At 40.3% G+C, this 18,017-nt stretch overlaps 1 long non-coding RNA gene across 2 annotated transcripts in view; it reads right to left on the reverse strand.

Moving 5' to 3' along the window:
- LOC121036678 (uncharacterized) overlaps positions 1-18,017 on the reverse strand; it is a 56,811-nt gene that overhangs the window by 2,108 nt on the left and 36,686 nt on the right. For both annotated transcript variants that reach the window (XR_005793433.1, XR_005793432.1), the window contains 2 exons: positions 6,945-7,163; positions 2,614-2,787 (listed from right to left, as the gene is read on the reverse strand). This is a non-coding gene — a long non-coding RNA (uncharacterized LOC121036678). The remainder of the gene's footprint in view (positions 1-2,613; positions 2,788-6,944; positions 7,164-18,017) is intronic.

Genomic DNA, 18,017 nt, shown 5'->3' on the forward strand with positions numbered 1-18,017 from the left:
AAAGGGGAAATACAGTTTGCAGAGTCCCATTGTCACAGGGACTTGGAGCTGAGAACCAATAGTTGAATAATTAACACAAAGACTTTTATATAGCATGTTATTTGATAAATATCAGATCACTGTGTTTTCTGGACAAGCAACTACAAAATATAGAAACTGATTCAAATAATAGAGCACATACTAGAAATAGTAAGCTATTCTCCCGCAAGCCTCAAAGAAAAGAAACAAGTTTTTGTTTTGTTTTGTTTTTTGTAGTTTTTTTTGCAATGAAAGTTCTTGTCCTAGTGGAATTATTTATACATAGAGATTGAGGTAGATAGACCCTGAGCTTGCCCCCTCCCCTGGTTTATACCCTGAATAATCCCATCTCCTGAGTGTAAGCAAGACCTGGGAATCACTTTTAGCTAATAGAGTAGGCAAGGGTGAGGAGATGTCACTCCTTTAATTATGTTATGCTATGTGGATTCCATCCTAGCCAGTTACAGTGAGAAAGATTCTCCTGCCAGCCTTCAAGATGCAAACATCCATGTTGTAAATTGATGGTGGCTTCTAGGACCTAAGGGTGGCTTCCAGCCAACAGCCAGTAAGAAAGAAGCAGGGACCACATCAGTCAACCACAAGGAAATGAATTCTTAACAAAACCTCAATGAGCTTGGAAACAGATCATCCCTCAGAGCCCCCAGGTGAGACTGCAGCCCAGGTCAACGCCTGATTGCAGCCCTTCTGAGACCTTGAGCAGAGGACTCACCTAAGCTGTGCCCTGACTCCTGATGCAGGGAAACTGCGTTAGTGAATTAAACTGTGTTAATAAATGTGTGTTGTTTTAAGCCACTCGATTTGTGGTAATTTGTTACATGGCAATACAAAACTAATAAAGAGATGATCCTTATTTCTCTATATCCCAACCATATTCAACATTGACCTAATGTTTATTGAGCATTTAACATGGGCTAGGTGTTTTTACTCTTCAAGAAGCCAGTTTAGTAGAGAAAGCAGGCAAGTAATCAGGCCTTTGGAGCCTGGCGATGTGGTCATGACGTACGTGTGCCTGAGGGGCCTCAGAGTCTGGAAGAGGGCAGGCTGACAAGAACAGGGGTCTGGGGAACCTTCAAAGGAGGAAGTCTTCATTAAAGGAAGATTAATTACTTAATTAGGAAAGGGGGCTTGAGGCAGAAGTCCAAAAAATCAAATCATTCTGGATTGCTGATCAATTTTCTCCAACTTCATACATGTAACAGAAATCAGAAATGGTTCTTCCGTAAATTGTTTTGCTTCCATTGGATTTACACTCATATTCCAGCATTCAATTGAAAATCCAGAATCCAGAAGAGGCAAAAAAAAAAAAAAAAAAATGTGCTTGAACTTAAATATGTCTCTTGATAGAGATTAGATTAGCAATTGTTTGTCTTAATAAACCGGCACTTCCTCTTGAAACTGTGCCCAAAACAACCTTAAAAAGCTCCGATTTCACGAAACGTGTCACTTCCTCTCCACTCACGGCCCCCTTTTTCCTTCCTTCCCCTGGGTCTCACTTTTTTTTTTTTTTAACGTAATGCTTTCGCGTTTGAAATAATACCCCTCTTTGGCAGGCTGATATGCTATAACTCCCATTTTTCTGGGGAGGGTTTTGATCTCAGCCAAGGTCACAAAAACAACAGAGCTAAGATTCAATTCCTCACCCCAGGAGCTCTAGAAGGGCTCCATGGCAGCTTTCTTGTCATGGTCTGCACTTGGACCAGCCTCCCACCCACACCAGGACCTCTAGAGCACCTCCCTGCCTTGCCATAACTTCACCAAGCCAGTTCTTCGGGATTCACACAAGTGACTGGCTCAGCCACACTGCTCACTTTCATGATAGTCGGGGAAACTTTGTAGCAGAATGGAGACACTGGGGACTAACCCCTCCCAGCTCACTCTGGACCTGATTACATGGCACAAAGAAGTAGAGGATGGAGCAAATGAAAGAACAGAGGTAAAGGAAAAGTGACCATGGTTGCTTCCGACCACACCTGGGGAACCAGTTGAGGGATCTCTTGAATGTTTGGGCAAAGATGGAAGTCCCTGTTGTCACTCCTGTCTATTTCACGTCAAGTTCTCAAACATCTGCTGGTAAACCTCTTACCCATCTCAAGTCATCATGGAAGCTGCTGGGGAGGAACCCTGTCTTCTGGGAGTTCTCCAAAGTGCCATGTACTCCTCCTCCCACTAGGGCAGTATAATTAGCAACGTAAAAGCGCTGCGGGGCTACCATCTCCTTTAAGGTGGGCTATTAACTTTTCAGAGAGCGTGAAGAGCTACTACTCTGTTTTAAATAAAGCTAATGCCAAGGGACCCACATTCAAAGTTCTAAAACAGCAGCTACTCACCCACCACCACCCCCAGATCAAACAATTGAGTTTTGTTTTTTTTTTCAGCTTGGCCTATTATTTATTTAGAATCAGAACTGATTTCTATCTGGATGATGCAGTCATTCAAGCTGACATCTCAAAAAACCTGACATCTCAAAAAATATACCAGGGAGGTCCAGCAACAGTGCCCTCAGTAACTGTGAACAGACATCTCCCAAGTACAAGAGGGCTCACGCATGGCCCGGAATCACCTGCTTCTCAGTACCTTGCCAGGACCATGCTCCGGTCAGAAACGTCTCAGCTGGAGGTGTCAGAGATGGGAGCCCAGGAGGCAAGGACTCATTTCTTTTGAAGCCCTGGCCTTGGATTGGTAGCCACTGGCAGCGACTTTGAAGTGAAAATTGTGACTTAATACTTGGTCCAGTCTTCCTTTTCATTTCTGGAATGGAAATTGTGGGGAGGGAATCGGGGTGGGAAATGGATGAGTAGAGGCAAAATAAAAATAGAGCCTCTCTTTTAAAAAATACAATTAACTTAAAAATTAAAAATTAGATTAAAAAAAAGCAGGCAGTAGGAGAAAAGTTTCCTTAAAGAACATCTTTGCTGTATGTCAATTAGTGAGCCTGTTCTCGTGGTAGGTTTTCTCTGCCGCCTCAGAGCCAAATCTTCAGCCTCCCACACAGATCTGTGAAACCAATTGTCTTCCCCAAACATGTGGTAACCACAGAGAAGTGAAATTAATAAAACTGCTCCAAAAGATGATTTCTAAAGATGACATTCCTACTCTAGTTTTAGGCTTTCTTTCCTGCAGCCAAGTAGGGGCCTGAAGGGGGAGTAGGAGTGGTTTGGTAGGGATCTGGGGCCTTTTCTTTTTAAGAGTTTTTAGCTTAACATAGTTGTTTTTTATTGGGGGTTTGGGGAGGCAGAGTGGGTGGAAGGTAAAAGACCCCAAAGCCAGCAGTTATGAACAGATCCAGAGAGGCCTGTCATTCCTGACAAACATACATGTCAAAGCGAAGGGGGGTTGAGGCCTGCGCTCAACACCCCCACAAACCCCCTCTGTTTGCTTCTCCCATCCCCCACCCCTTGGTTGAAGACTACCACTGAGGGCATCATGGACGACATACCCAACCTGCCACTGCATGAGGAAGGCCCGGCTCAGTCCCAGTCCTAACAATGCCAGGAAGACAAGCAAAGGCCATCAGTCTCCATTACGAAGACAGTATTTTCCTCCCATATTATCCCGTCTGTCATGTCTTCCTTGGACTCCAAAGCATCACTGTCTCATACATCATCATCATTTTCTCCCCACAAAGATGGAAAACCCCGGGGGTGGGGTACGTTTTGCCTCCCATCCAGCCCTGGATGGCCAAGGGCCTTCCCGGAGTGACAGAAGCAATGCTCAGCTACCAGGGGAGACATTTGCATTCCAATTAGGCCCAGGGCTTTGAAGAATGGGGGAGGACAGCCAGTTTGTAAATCCGAAGTTTAAATAAACTTCCACAATTGCTGGAGGCTGGGAGAGGGCTCCGATGACACTAGCAGGGAGGCAGAGGGAAAAAAAACCCAAATCAGAAGAGCTCATGGAATATGGATACACCGAGTCTTGACAGAGCAAAGACACATTGTCTCTGAGAATTGGAATATGTATTAATAGTTGTATTTAATTAAACACAGGGTGTACTATTTTATTAAATTCTCACAACAGTCTTGTTTTACATTTACAGGACATTTTTTTAAGGGATAAAACTTAGGCCTAGAGGATCACCCAAAAGTAGAAGAAACCTATTTGTCTGATTCTAGATTTTGACACTGCAGTGTTACTAATTGGTCAGCTATGGAACACTCCAGAACTTTGTGCCTATTTCCTAACTAATAATATTAATAGTTACTATTCATTGAGTCCTACTATGTGTCAGGCATTGTTCTAAACATTTTGTGTGCATATTTTCATTTAATCTGCACCTTGAGAGAGAGATGTCATTACCATCATTATCTAGGGTTTAGAGAAATCAAGTAACTCACCAGATCCCCCACTAGCAGTTGCTGGAGTTAGGATTCAGACTCAGACTCTAGTGTCGATATAGAGCCAACATAAATACTGATTTGCTGTCCAGAGGTCTGGACTATCATAGTAGAAGGAAACAACCATGAAGCATAGGAGCATTCATTAATGGATTCCTCACCAGTGTTAATCTGGATGAAATCAGTTGAAAATGAACCTCAAGGCAAGTCTCAAAGGAGAAAACGTGGCACCAGAGTGAGTGAGAAAGACCCAGGCCTTTCCTTGGTTTTGAGAGGGAAAGCTTATAGGCTGATGGTGAGTATGAGTTTGGTTTTCTTGGTGTCAGCTTGTAGAGCCAGAGCTTGCTCTTCACCACTGGGCAGAGAGAGGAGCTCCTGGGACTGCCTGCCTGGTGACAAACCAGCGTGTAGGGGTCTGGTTCCTAGGCCTGCCAGTAGGGCAGGGCAGCGCACCCTTTCAGCCCTGTCTCTGCTTGCACTAGCTTGACCTGGGCTCCTAAAAGTTTGAACTGGGTAATTCTACCGCGTGGATTTCAACCCACTTGCTTAGAAAAGGGCTGCTATCATACCCAGTGTTAAGGCAGCAGCAACAGAAACTCAACCCAGCTCAAAATGGTTGTAAGAGACCCTGTGGTTTCCTACCTGTCAGTCATCTCCTTTCTTTCTGTTAATAGAACCCGGATCTTGTTCAGCTAACCCTCCTCCTCACAGTCCAGTGTTTCACTATACCCATATGGTAACTCCATTCCCCTTGACAGTGAGCAACTAAGGAATGGACAAATGACATAATTGCAGCCAATCCGGTGCAAAGGGATGTATGCAGGAGGGCTCTGGAAAGGTTTCTGCACTGAATTAAAAAAAGAGACACACACACACACACACACACAAAGTAATAATGTGATGGCCAGAACTACAACAGCCATGTTGCTACCTCTGGCTACCTCCCCTGAGAACTATTCCAACCACCCTGAAAAGGAGAGTCTAGAATGATGGAAAGAACTTGAGTCCTTGAAGGCACTGTTAAGTCACCAAATCAACCAACCCCAGAGCTCTCCTACCTTGGAGTTTTGATTATGTAAGATATATATTTTTCATCGCGTATATCAATAGAGTATCGTGCAGGAAACACTGGTAAAATGAGATTAAATAAGATAGTCCACACTAAGCACTTCTGACAGTGCCTGCCAGGTAGGAAATTTTAGCTATGATTATATCCTTCATATGTGTTTAAATTCCCAGCTCTGTCTTCTCTCTTGCCCTTTGAGTAAAGAGGCAAATAATGAAGGTAACTGGTCTATGTAATCCATTTCAGGTCTTCAGGAAGTCTCAGAAATATTCAACCTAAAACATGTATGTTGAACTATAGCAACAGTCTGAACAGAATCTATGCAAAGCAAAGGAGTATAGAGGTTGGAGCTGAGACTACCACCTTATCTCACCTGACTACAAAATCATAAAAACCCACAATAAAGGGATATAGTTTAGAGATTTACTGTGAATTTCCTGGTCATTAACTGAATCAAAACTGAAAGTAGTGTCTCTCCTCTTCCTTGTAAACTGCACACTTTATGAAGAAAAAGCAATATTCCCAGACAACATGTGCCTGTTATGTAATAAATACATATTAGAGATTCTTTGAAAAGGGTGTGATTTATAGTTGGATCCTGCCAGCTACTTTGAAAGCATACCATTTTTCATGTAAAGCTAATTAGAGGATTCTTAATTAGCAAATCTTCCATTCAATAGATAGACAATGAAGATTTTTCACAACAATTGTAATATTTAGTTCTCTTTTTCTCATTTTAACAAAGCAAACTAGAAAGATACCATTTATAAAAATCTCTGTTCGGGGCGCCTGGGTGGCTCAGTCGGTTGGGCGTCCGACTTCGGCTCAGGTCACGATCTCGCTGTCCGTGAGTTCGAGCCCCGCCTCGGGCTCTGGGCTGATGGCTCGGAGCCTGGAGCCTGTTTCCGATTCTGTGTCTCCCTCTCTCTGCCCCTCCCTCGCTCATGCTCTGTCTCTCTCTGTCTCAAAAATAAATAAGACGTTAAAAAAAATTTAAAAAAAATCTCTGTTCAAGGCCTGCAAAGCTTATAACCTGGAAATGGTCAGGGAGAAGTGAGATATGTGGACCCTCCCACCCTTGACTTTGACTTGCTTTGGGATCTGGAGCAATTCATGTCCTTTCTAGTCTTTTTTCCCACCTATGAAATGGGGATGTTAAATCCAATGGGTGTCACCCAACCTCAGCATTTTGGAACACATAATTCTTTAGGTGTTTGGCAGCGTGCCTGACATTTACCCACTAGACACCAGTAGCACCCCCATCCCCAGTCCACCCCAGTTAGGACCATCAAATATATCTTCAGACATTGCCTAATGTCCCCTGCGGTGGGGAGGCAAAATCACCCCAGCTGAGAACAACTGAATTAGATCAGGGGTAATAAATGCAGACAAAGGTCAAGCTATTATACAAATGAGAGAACTAGGCTAGATTAAAGAAAGGCAAATTTGAGAAAATGTATCCAATCAAAAGGGGAGAATACTCTTCACCTCCAGTGGACACTCACCATATGTTACAACTGTTCAAGAGAGGGCATGAATCCCATGATTCCATGAAATCGCTTGACTTTTTTTTTTTTTTTTTTAATGTTGGCAATTCCTTCCTTGTAGCAGTTAGGAAAGTAGGTTCTGGAACTATGCTTTCTGAGTTCAGACCCCAGGTTTACCTCTTACTGATTCCAATATTTGGCAAGTTCCTTAAAATCACTAGTTCTTGGTTTTATCACCTGTAAAATAAAGACAATAATAATACTCATAAAATAATTGTCAGGATTAAATAACACAACATATGTGAAGGGATAAGAGCTTAATACATATTAGCCATAATTATTCCTAAGATATAAAAATACTATAAATGGGGCACCTGGGTGGCTCAGTCGGTTAAGCGGCTGAGTCTTGATTTCAGCTCAGGTCATGACCTCATGGTTCATGAGACTGAGCCCCTCAGTGGGCTCCACGCTAACAACAGAGAGCCTGTTTGGGATTTTCTCTCTCTCCCTCTTTCTCTGCCCCTCTCCCGCTCTTTCTCTCTCTCTTCCTCTCTCTCTTTCCTTCTCTCTCTCTCAAAATAAATAAAAACTATTGAGAGGATCATATGGTTCTTGTCCTTTCTTTTACTGATATGATGAATCATGTTAATTTTTTTGCGGATATTGAACCAGCCCTGCATCCCAGGTATAAATCCCACTTGGTCGCAGTGAATAATTTTTTTAATGTATTATTGGATCAGGTTGGCTAATACCTTGTTGAGGATTTTTGCATCCATGTTCACCAGGGAAATTGGTCTATAGTTCTCCTTTTTAGTGGGGTCTCTGGTTTTGGAATCAAGGTAATGCTGGCTTCATAGAAAGAGTTTGGAGGTTTTCCTTCCATTTCTATTTTTTGGAACAGTTTCAAGAGAATAGGTGTTAATTCTTCCTTAAATGTTTGGTAGAATTCCCCTGGAAAGCCATCTGGCCCTGGACTCTTGTTTTTTTGGCAGATTTTTGTATTACTATGACTGTTGGGAATAACTATGTTGGCAGCCAAGTTACCATGCTTGATACAACGGCTATTTTCTAAAGCAATTAAAATAAAGGTGTAACAATTTGGTATATCAAATAAATAAATAAATAAATTAATTAATTAATTAATAAAACTAAATAAAAATAACTTTATTTTATTTTTTTTTCAACGTTTATTTATTTTTTGGGACAGAGAGAGACAGAGCATGAACGGGGGAGGGGCAGAGAGAGAGGGAGACACAGAATCGGAAACAGGCTCCAGGCTCTGAGCCATCAGCCCAGAGCCTGACGCGGGGCTCGAACTCACAGACGTGAGATCGTGACCTGGCTGAATTCGGATGCTTAACCGACTGCGCCACCCAGGCGCCCCTAAAAATAACTTTAAGAAATACTATAAACTAAACTAAATATAGCTATAAGTCAGATTCAGCCTAAAGGCTACAGGTTTACAACTCTGAACTACAGGATTCCAAGGATTTCTTCAGGTTCCCTAAAGTTTTATGATTTCATTTCGTGGAAGCAAGGATACTGATTAGCTTCTGATTATTTCTATAGACTCTAGGTGAGGAGACAGAGCTCTTACACTAGCAAAGATCAGGTAGTCAGAACAGAATTCTAATTAAATGGCAAAACATATGTTCTTGGAGATCAGAAAGAGAGGTTGAAGAGCCATCTACATTTTTCATTTAAGAAAAGATTGGGTTTTGTTTCTCTTTTTAAAAAATGTACACAAAGGAGAAGAGCATCAAATTTGGAAACTGACATCCTCATCAGTATCCTCTTAACAGATGCCTTGACAATACAATGAGTTATTGCCTACTTTCTAGCTAAAACAAATTGACAATTATAAGTTGGTATCATTAGCTCAATCGCTTTTCAGTGAGATAGCTGATAGAGGCAATAATAGATTGGCTTCTCCATCCTTATCCTCCCACTGGAAAACAACATATCCACTCCTGATCAATACTTTGATCTGAGTTACTTATAATGCTGTCAGACATGAGTGTCTGCTTCACTCCAGGGTGAAGAAATAAGATAGTTTTGCAAAATTTAGGCCAGATATTACATTGTCTTGGGTGAGCTGTTCTTCTGGTCTAGAGCCACATAACCAAATCTGCACTGTAGAGGATTACAGAAAGTAAAGGGGCAGTTGCCTTTAATAATAATAATAATAATAATAATAATAATGTGCCACTGCCTTTATTAAAACTACGTCAGGGAGACATGGAGTAGAATGAACTCATGGTAGCCCATGTATTTGAACAACATCTCAGGAAAATGATTTGAGAACGTGCCTTAAATGCTTTAAAATAAAAGCTTTAACCATTTGATCCATAATTAACCTCCCATGAATCTGTCACAAGGAAATTAAGAACCTCGAATCAAAATGTATGCATAGAGATGTTCCACATAATGTTATTTATAATAGAAAAAGTAGGTACCAAACCAAATGACCAGTATTAGAAAAATGCAAAATTTATTAAGGAATAGCCCTATGATGAACTATTATGCAATTAATTAGAAATGGTGTTTCAAGGAATATTTCACTTCATGAGAACATTCTTAATATATAATGCTATGCCAAAAAAGTGATAAAAAATTGGATATGCAATGTGATGCCAATTGTGTGTATGTATGTGTGTATAGTACGTCAAAATGTGAAATCTAGTTATTTTTAGGTGGAATTATAAGTAATCTTTATTTCCATTTATAAACTTCTCTGCATTTTCTAAATTCTTTGATGGACCTCAGGTTGCCACATGCAGTTGTGCAGTTGTGCACTGAAGAAGGGAACCAAGCCCACAGAGCACTCCATGTCATGGACCCATGCACTGCCTCTGTTCAGAGAGGATGACTTTTAATTTAAAATTTTTTAAGGATATTTATTTATTTTGAGAGAGAGAGAGAGAGTGAGAATGAGAGGGAGAGGGGCAGAGAGAGAGAGAGAGAGAGAATATCCCAAGCAGGCTCCACATTGTCAGTGCAGAGTCCAGTCCAACACGGGGCTTGATCTCACGAACTGTGAGATCGTGACCTGAGCTGAGATCAAGAGTCAGACGCTTAACCAACTGAGCCCCCTCAGATACCCTGAGAGGATGACTTTTTAAACTCATACAATGGCACCATGAAGGATACTGTTCCATAATCATATTTTTATGGTCAGAAAAAAATGTAATATAAAAAATGAATAATACCATCAATACCAGGGGTGGATAAGAGTCTATGTGAAGCTTGAGGCTTATATAGTTTAGGAGGCCTCTTTGTAAAAAGAATATAAACTTTTAATTATAAAATTAGTGACTGATGTGTATTTCAATTTAGAATGAGAAAATAAGTCACACACACACACACACACACACACACACACACACAAATCCTGGAGCTTTAGAGATTAGTTCTTTTCTCTTGTAACTTAGCAGAAATGCTTATTTGGAAGTGCTCTCAGGTTGCAGTCTGGATCCCCTGCCCATGAACACTCTACTACCCTCAGCAACACTCAGCTGTCTTGGGGGTCCACTCAAGTGAAAGACCCTGGATGAAGCTTGTGTTTCACTTGTGCCATAGTAAATCTGGCTCTGATCTTTAAAGAAAGAAAAAGCAGATAAACTCAGAGCCAGATACTATTTTCACAAGTAAATTTACATAAATAACATGGCTCCAAATCAAACAATCTAAAAAGTAACTTAAGTACCCAACACTACAAAATTTAGCACGGGCATTTGATAAATGCCCATTAATGTTTATTAACATTTGGGAAGTTTTCTGCTTTATCCACCTTATGTTTAATATTAATTCATTTTTTTAAGTTTTATAATTTTAAAAAAGTTAATCTCAAGGTCCTCTGCCATACCTAGAGCTCTCCATGGGCAGGAGAGCTAAGAAAAAAATCTTTGGGAGTCCATGACAGCTTCTTAAGGCAGAGAAATGGTATAAGATTCAGAGCAGGTCTGTCCCTAGTGAGCCACAGAGAATATTGAACTAAGTTCCTATCACAGAAAGGTAACAGCAAAAGAGTGCTCCTTCAGTTAAAACAAAACAAAACTAAAGCCCAAACAACAATCAGAACAGACTTTCATATAAATACTACCAGTCAAAACCCAATTGCCAGAGTATCATCTAGATCAGTGGTTTTGCAACAATTTTAGAAAGCGAATTTTTTGAACCAAAACTTAAGCTGAACTCTAATATATAAATGAATAAGTATTTTTAATGTTACCCAAAATGTATAAAAACACCTAGAGCTACAACTATCTTCAACATGTCATTACAACATGGCATGCTATGTGTTCATAACTCAACTGACAAACTATTTTAAAGTTGACAATGGCATTTACAGGCTACCCAATTTTACATGTTGTACATAATGCCCAAATCGCCAAAAAAAGACCAGTACAGAGTTATAATGTTCTTATTCAGTGACATCCATATAAGATATTCAAATTTATGCACAGAATGGGGAAAAACACTGTAAATAAGATTGGAAGACAAATTATATAGTCTGGAGGGAAATATTCACACACATATAACAGATTGTATATATATAATTGGGATTCCAGAAAGAGAAAAAAAAGAAAGGGACTGAAGAAGTATTTGAAGAGATAATGGCTGAAATTTTTTCAAAATTGTTGAAAGATATCAACCCACAGATACAAGATCAGCAAACTCCAAACAATCTAAAAACAACAACAACAACAAATCCACACTTAGGCACATTATAGTCAAACAGTTGAAAACAAACAACAAACCAAATCAGAAAATCTTGAAAGCAAATGGAGGCTTCAAAAGGTGGGATGAGGCACATATTTTATATAAGGAAAGAATAATAAGGATGAGAACTACCTTCTCATCAAAAATAGTGGCCAGAAGACAATGGCATGACATCTCTAAGTACTAAAAGAAAAAACCTGCCAACTCTGAAATTCTACATCCAGTGAATATATCTTGCAAAACTGGAGATGAAATAAAAACATTCTTAGACAAAAGTTGAAAGAATTTTTCTCCACAGACCGTACCACATGAAATGCAAAGAGAAGATTTTTTGTTTTGGGGTTTTTTTTATTAATTTTTTTTAATTAATGCTTTTTATTTATTTTTGAGAGGAAGAGAGAGACAGAGTGTGAGTGGGGGAAGGGCAGAGAGAGAGAGGGAGACACAGAATCGGAAGCAGGCTCCAGGCTCTGAGCTGTCAGCACAGAGCCTGACACAGGGCTTGAACTCACGAACCATGAGATCATGACCCGAGCTGAAGTCAATGCTTAACTGACTGAGCCACCCAGGTCCCCCAGTTGTTTTTTCTTTAAGTAGACTTCACATCAGCATGGAGCCCAGTGCAGAGCCCGAACTCATGACCCTGAGATCAAGGCCTGAGCTGAGATCAAGAGTTCGATGTTCAACTGACTGAGCCACCCAGGAGCCCCAACAAAGACGAGTTCTGCAGGCTGAACAGAAATTGTACCAGATGAAAACCTGGCTGTGCAAGAAGGAATTAAGCACTCCAGAAAGGAAAATATGTCAGTATACCAATATTATTTTGAACGTTTTCATATATGTGCATTATGTCTAAATTTCCTTAAAATAACTTTAATCATTTACCATAAAAATAACAATGCATCGTGGGGTGTATGGAATAGGCATAAGTACAATGAAATGGCAAGAACAAGAGCACACAAGACTAACGGATGATACTTGGGAAGTTTACTGTTCTGAGAATAGAGAGAATGGAAGACAGGCAATGTTTGAAGAAATTATCACCAAGAAACTGCCAGAACCAAAAAAAAAAAAAAAAAAAAAAAAAAAGGTAAGCATCCTCAGATCGAATGAGTGCCACTACTCATATACACAACAAAATTTTTAAATCAGTCTCTAGACATCATAGTGAAATTTCAGAAACTCAAGAACACATATAAAATACTGAAAGAAAACTATGCTTTAAGAAAGAAAACAAATATCTTCAGAGATTCAAATCTCAGAAGATTTAGCATTCACTGGTGATCTTCTAAAGGAATACTCCAGAATGTACTCCAACAGAGAAACAAATGAACATAGTAGGAAGGAGTGGGAGATAAGAAACATTTATTTATTTTTAAGTTTATTTATTTATTTTGAGAAAGAGAGAAAGTGAGAGTAGGGGAGGAGTAGAGAGAGAGAGAGAGAGAGAGGGAGAGAGGGAGAGACAGAGGATCCCAAGCAGGCTCCATGCTGACAGCGCAGAGCCTAATGTGGGGCTTGAACTCATGAACCGTGTGATCATGACCTGAGCCAAAATCAGATGCTTAAACCAACTGAGCCACCCAGGCGCCCCAAGAAATATTTATAAGTAAAGAATACAATGAATGGATTAGTTCTAAATAAGTATTTATTTAAAAGGACAGTCAGAGCAATTTAGAAGTAACATTCTAGATCATATGAACATTGAAAGCAGAGGAAGCACAAAGAGAAGTAAATGTTCTTGTCTTGACCTAGAGAGGGACACAGACTGATTATAACTCTTGTCTTTATTACAAAAATATATTCATGGATATGTAACAAAAACTACAATGTTAAAAAAAACCCTTAACCAATAAAAGAATAGAAATGGAACATATAATTTTAAACCAACAGAAGGGAAAATGGAACAAAGAGCACTTCCTAACTTTATGTTTTTAACAGTACAGAAAATTGCATAGAAGGATAATACCAAACTTACCTGTGTGTTTCTATGTGTGTATGTTTCTGTGTAAACACTATGTGCATCTGTGTGTATATTTGGTATGAGTCTTTGTGTGTATATCTGGTGTGTGTCTATGTGTATAATCTTGTGTGTGTGTGTGGATGTAAACATTATTATATACCATTTTTCTTCACAAAAATAAGATCCCACTGTACTGTTTTTTTCCTTTTCTACCTAGCATGCCATAAATGTTACAGGCAACCTAGCAATCAATAGCCCTGAGGGCAACAAAGCCAGGAAGCTCGATCATCTTGGGACCCATGGCTCACTATGAATGGTCCTGGAAAAAAATGGTGGGAACTGGGAGACTTGATTCATTTTCCCTAAGGAACAACATTGTAGGTGGGCTTCGAAAACTGAGTGCAAATCCAGAGCTGAAATACCAATAGTTCTAGCCCTGAGTGCTCCCATGGGGAGCAGAGGAAAAGAAGGCGGCTCAAATTCCCAAATCTTGATCAGCTGAACAGTACAGTGGTTCAGAGTATTTTCTCCAGAGACAGGCTGCCTGGGTTCAAGTGCTTACTAGCTGTATGACTGTGGGCAAGTCACTTAATCTTTCTTTGCCTCTGTTTTGTCGTCTATAAAATGGAGATCATAATGAGGCCTCCCTAATAGGGGTGTGGTGAGGATTAAATGAGCTAATATATAGCAATCACTCAAATGATGCCTGCTTCATAAATAGCATTCTGTAATTGTTGTGATAGCTAGGATTCCAGGGAAATAGACAGAGGTATGAATGGAGCAGAACCAGCCATGGGGTAATGTTTGCTGGGGTTGAGTGATGGGCACATAGGGCTCTACTTCTAGGATATGTTCACATTCTCTATAATAAAAATGCTTTGTAAAAAAAACACTCTGTAAATATTAGCTGCTGTGATAGAAAGTGCCAAAAAGAAATGTATCTTCACTTCGGTCACAACTGTGCTACAATGAGAAACACAAGGTGTCCGTATACAAAGCGGCTGCTGGACAAAGGTATGTCATCAATGATGTCATTGATGTCATCAATTCTTGTTATGTGATGTGACCTTAGAGGCTTTATCAAGGTGCTGACCCTCCTCCCCCTCCTCCAACCCCTAAAATTTGTCTCTCAGGCAGCCTCATGGGTGCCTGAAATGTTCCCATGAAAACCCCAGCTTAAGTTTTTATAACCTAGTCAAAAAGGTGGGGGTGGGGGTAGGGAGAAGGGTGTGAGGGAACAGAAATAAATAGTTAAAGCAAAGTTGCTGACACTGTCCTCATAAAACACTCTTACATGTTTATTCTCTTCAGAGATAATATTTTGATGAGAATAAAAGAGCCAGAATATAAGAAGGCAAAAGAGAGGTAGGGAGGCAGGAAGGGAGGAGGACCCAGATGGAGAAGCAGACCTCTCTGTCCAAACGGACTTTGTGTCAACCCTAAAGGAAGCCCAAGAAATTGCTGCAGGACAGAGGAAAAGAACCTTCTTAGTCTTGTTATTCAAATTGTGGTCTCTAGGCCTGCAGTTCCAGTATCACCTGGAAATTTGTAGGACACACAGAAACTCAGCCTCACCCTAGACGTAGTGAACCAGACTATTTTTACAAGGTTCCAGGTAATTCTCATGCACATGAAATTGTGAGAACTAACCCAAGACCTAGATATGCTGGCCCTTAGCAAATGTCTGGATAAATGGCTTTTCTGAACAGATGGAGGAGAACAGTGCCAGCTTTGCTTTTATTCAGCAACCTTGCATTCATTCTGTATCCACAGGGTGTATAGAATTATGTAATGCTGTGGTTCTTTGGTTCTTAGCCATTGGTATAAGTTAGAATCACCTGGGGTACTACTAACAATAGTTGTCCAGGTCCCATCCTCAGAAATTCTGATTCAATTGTTCTGGGAGGGACTCAGTCTAAAATGGTAGCAGCTGACTTTGTTGTTTTGCAAGATACTTTGTACCAAGTAATAGGACTCCTGGTGAGGATCCATGGATGAGCCATTGAGCCTACCTACCCCCGCTGAAGACAAAGGCAGTGAAGATGCCAGGAGTCAATGCCATAGAAGAAGGAAAAATTTATCCCAACCTTGTATTGTCTTTTTTCTTTTACAGATGCCCCAGAATCTATGAACCTCTTGCTGGTTAGTGTGGGTGGTTGATGGGAAGGAGGCTGATGTATCTGTGATGGATTTTATAGGGTTTGACCTTTCTCCAAATAGATTAACCTGTTGCCTGAGTCATGACCCCTTTGGAGATATGTTTCCTCTGGCCTCTTTTTCTCCTCTTCCTCCTTCCCCCAACACACACATGCAGTGGGGGTCAAAAATTGTCATATAGAACCTGGGTGGCCTCAAATTCTGCTGAATCTCATTTCTTTGGCTTCCTTGACCTTAGGGAGGTTAAGCAGAGCAAAGCTGTCAATCAGCCTTGAAGCTGGACTTTACATGGCTATTCCTGATCCAACCACCAATGTGTAGATTCTAGTCAACCCCTTTCTGGTTGGGAATCACTTACTTCTGAACCACCCCGTCAATAAGGAGGTGCCCGTTAGCATAACTGGCCCAGTTGCATCCCTCAGTCTCCACTACCAGAAAATTTAATACAGTAATTGTGTCCTCTGCCTCTCTGTCTTTAACTTTGTTTAATTAAAATTATGCCCCATTGCAAGGTAAAGGCAATGGGAAGGTAAGACTTGGGCCATGGCCTATCTTGGCATTGTTTTCTCATTAAAAACTTTCAGCAAAACTTAAATGTCTTCACAATAACTCAGAATTCATCAAGGAAATTCAGGCTCTCAATTCCCTTTCCTTTGTTTTCAAGTGTCTCATTCAGGGATAAGAGAAATGGGAAAACGAAGGATTCACGAAAAACCAAAGCTAAATCCAAGTGAAGAAGAAGTGAATTAATACATGAAAAGCACAGCTTGTGATGAAGGAAAGGGTGTAGGTGAAATTAGTTCTGACTTCCAAATGCTTCAATCAGTGTGAGCATTTAAAACTTCTAAGGGCAGGAAATGCCTATGCTGAGGTGGTGCTATGGAAAGGAGAGGCGTCATTAAACTCCAGGCTGCCTGTCAGAGATGCTCCAGTCTTCTAACTTGCGACACATCTGTGGAGTTTTTGCAGGAGAGCAGGCTGTCACGTTCAGGAAGAGACGGCACCCTCAAACTAACTCCTCCTCCCTTTGATGCCTGTAGAACTTGGCCATTAAAATCTGCCTTGGGCTAAAACTCAGCAGGCAAGTTTCCAGTCCAGGAACAGCTTTGACAAAATTTTAATAAAATTAGAACCAGATTGGCATTGAGGGATTTGAGTAGGAGAAAAGTTGATCTATATATGTAGATTGACATGAGAACGGCCAGACTCTCACTGTGGAACGCCACATAGCAGTAACTCTTGGCCTGTTGGCATTCAGCACACAACTACTAGTGTCCTTGATCCATGAAATTTCTTAGACATTGTTAAGGCATTTAAAAGGCCCTATGCTTAAAAAAACAAACAAACAAAAAAAAAAACAACTATGTTTGGGCAAAGTTCACTCACTTCAGTATTGTTCTGTACTAGCTGGCTAAAAAAGATGAAAGCGTTAAGAAGAACAAAAGTATCTCAAGTCATTTGAGGCATGTGGTTAAGTTTTGTTGTAAAACGATAGAATAATTGCATTGCTTGAAAATGCAAAAGTATTTTCTTTTGAAAACTTAATTTTGTAATATCAGCCTTTCTATAGGATTCTTGGTCCTTGAAGCAAAGAAGATTGGCTTACTTCTGGATATGGGCAGCACACATACCTCTATGTTTATTGTAAGGGGTGTAATAATGGCTGCATTTCACTCAAAAACAGAAAGAAAGATCAGAGAACTTCAAAATATGTATTCAATCCATTCCATTCCTTTTGCCATTCTCTTTCCACATGTCTACACCACACAAGGGAACTGCAAGTTACAGTCCTGTCTCTTGCCATTTGTTAGGAACTGTAGCTACTCATAGTGACAGAATCTTGCCATCACTTTGACTTCTGTCGTACATACTCAGTATGTTACCAACACTTTATGGAGAAACACTGGAAGATTTTTCTCTAACACTTAGCCTTGTCTAAGTTTATTAAATAGAAAAGCAACCACTTCGCATACACAGTAAGGACCCTCCAAGTTATTTTTCAAGTATACCTTATAGATGTATTATGCCAGCAAAGACTGAAAGATCCCCACTAAAATGCCTCATCTGTATCCTGTTCTCCTTGGTCCAATTGCTCATTTCATGAAAGTCAAAGAGAAGACCATGTTCTAAGAATGCTATGTAAATTCTCTAAAATTAGTGTGAGACTATTTTCACCCTGCCCACCCCTACTCTACTGATGCTGAAGAAGAAGAAGAAGAAGAAGAAGAAGAAGAAGAAGAAGAAGAAGA

The sequence above is a fragment of the Herpailurus yagouaroundi genome, unplaced genomic scaffold (assembly GCF_014898765.1).
Source record: "Herpailurus yagouaroundi ecotype Mexico unplaced genomic scaffold, PumYag 163, whole genome shotgun sequence".
Lineage (NCBI taxonomy): Eukaryota > Metazoa > Chordata > Mammalia > Carnivora > Felidae > Herpailurus > Herpailurus yagouaroundi.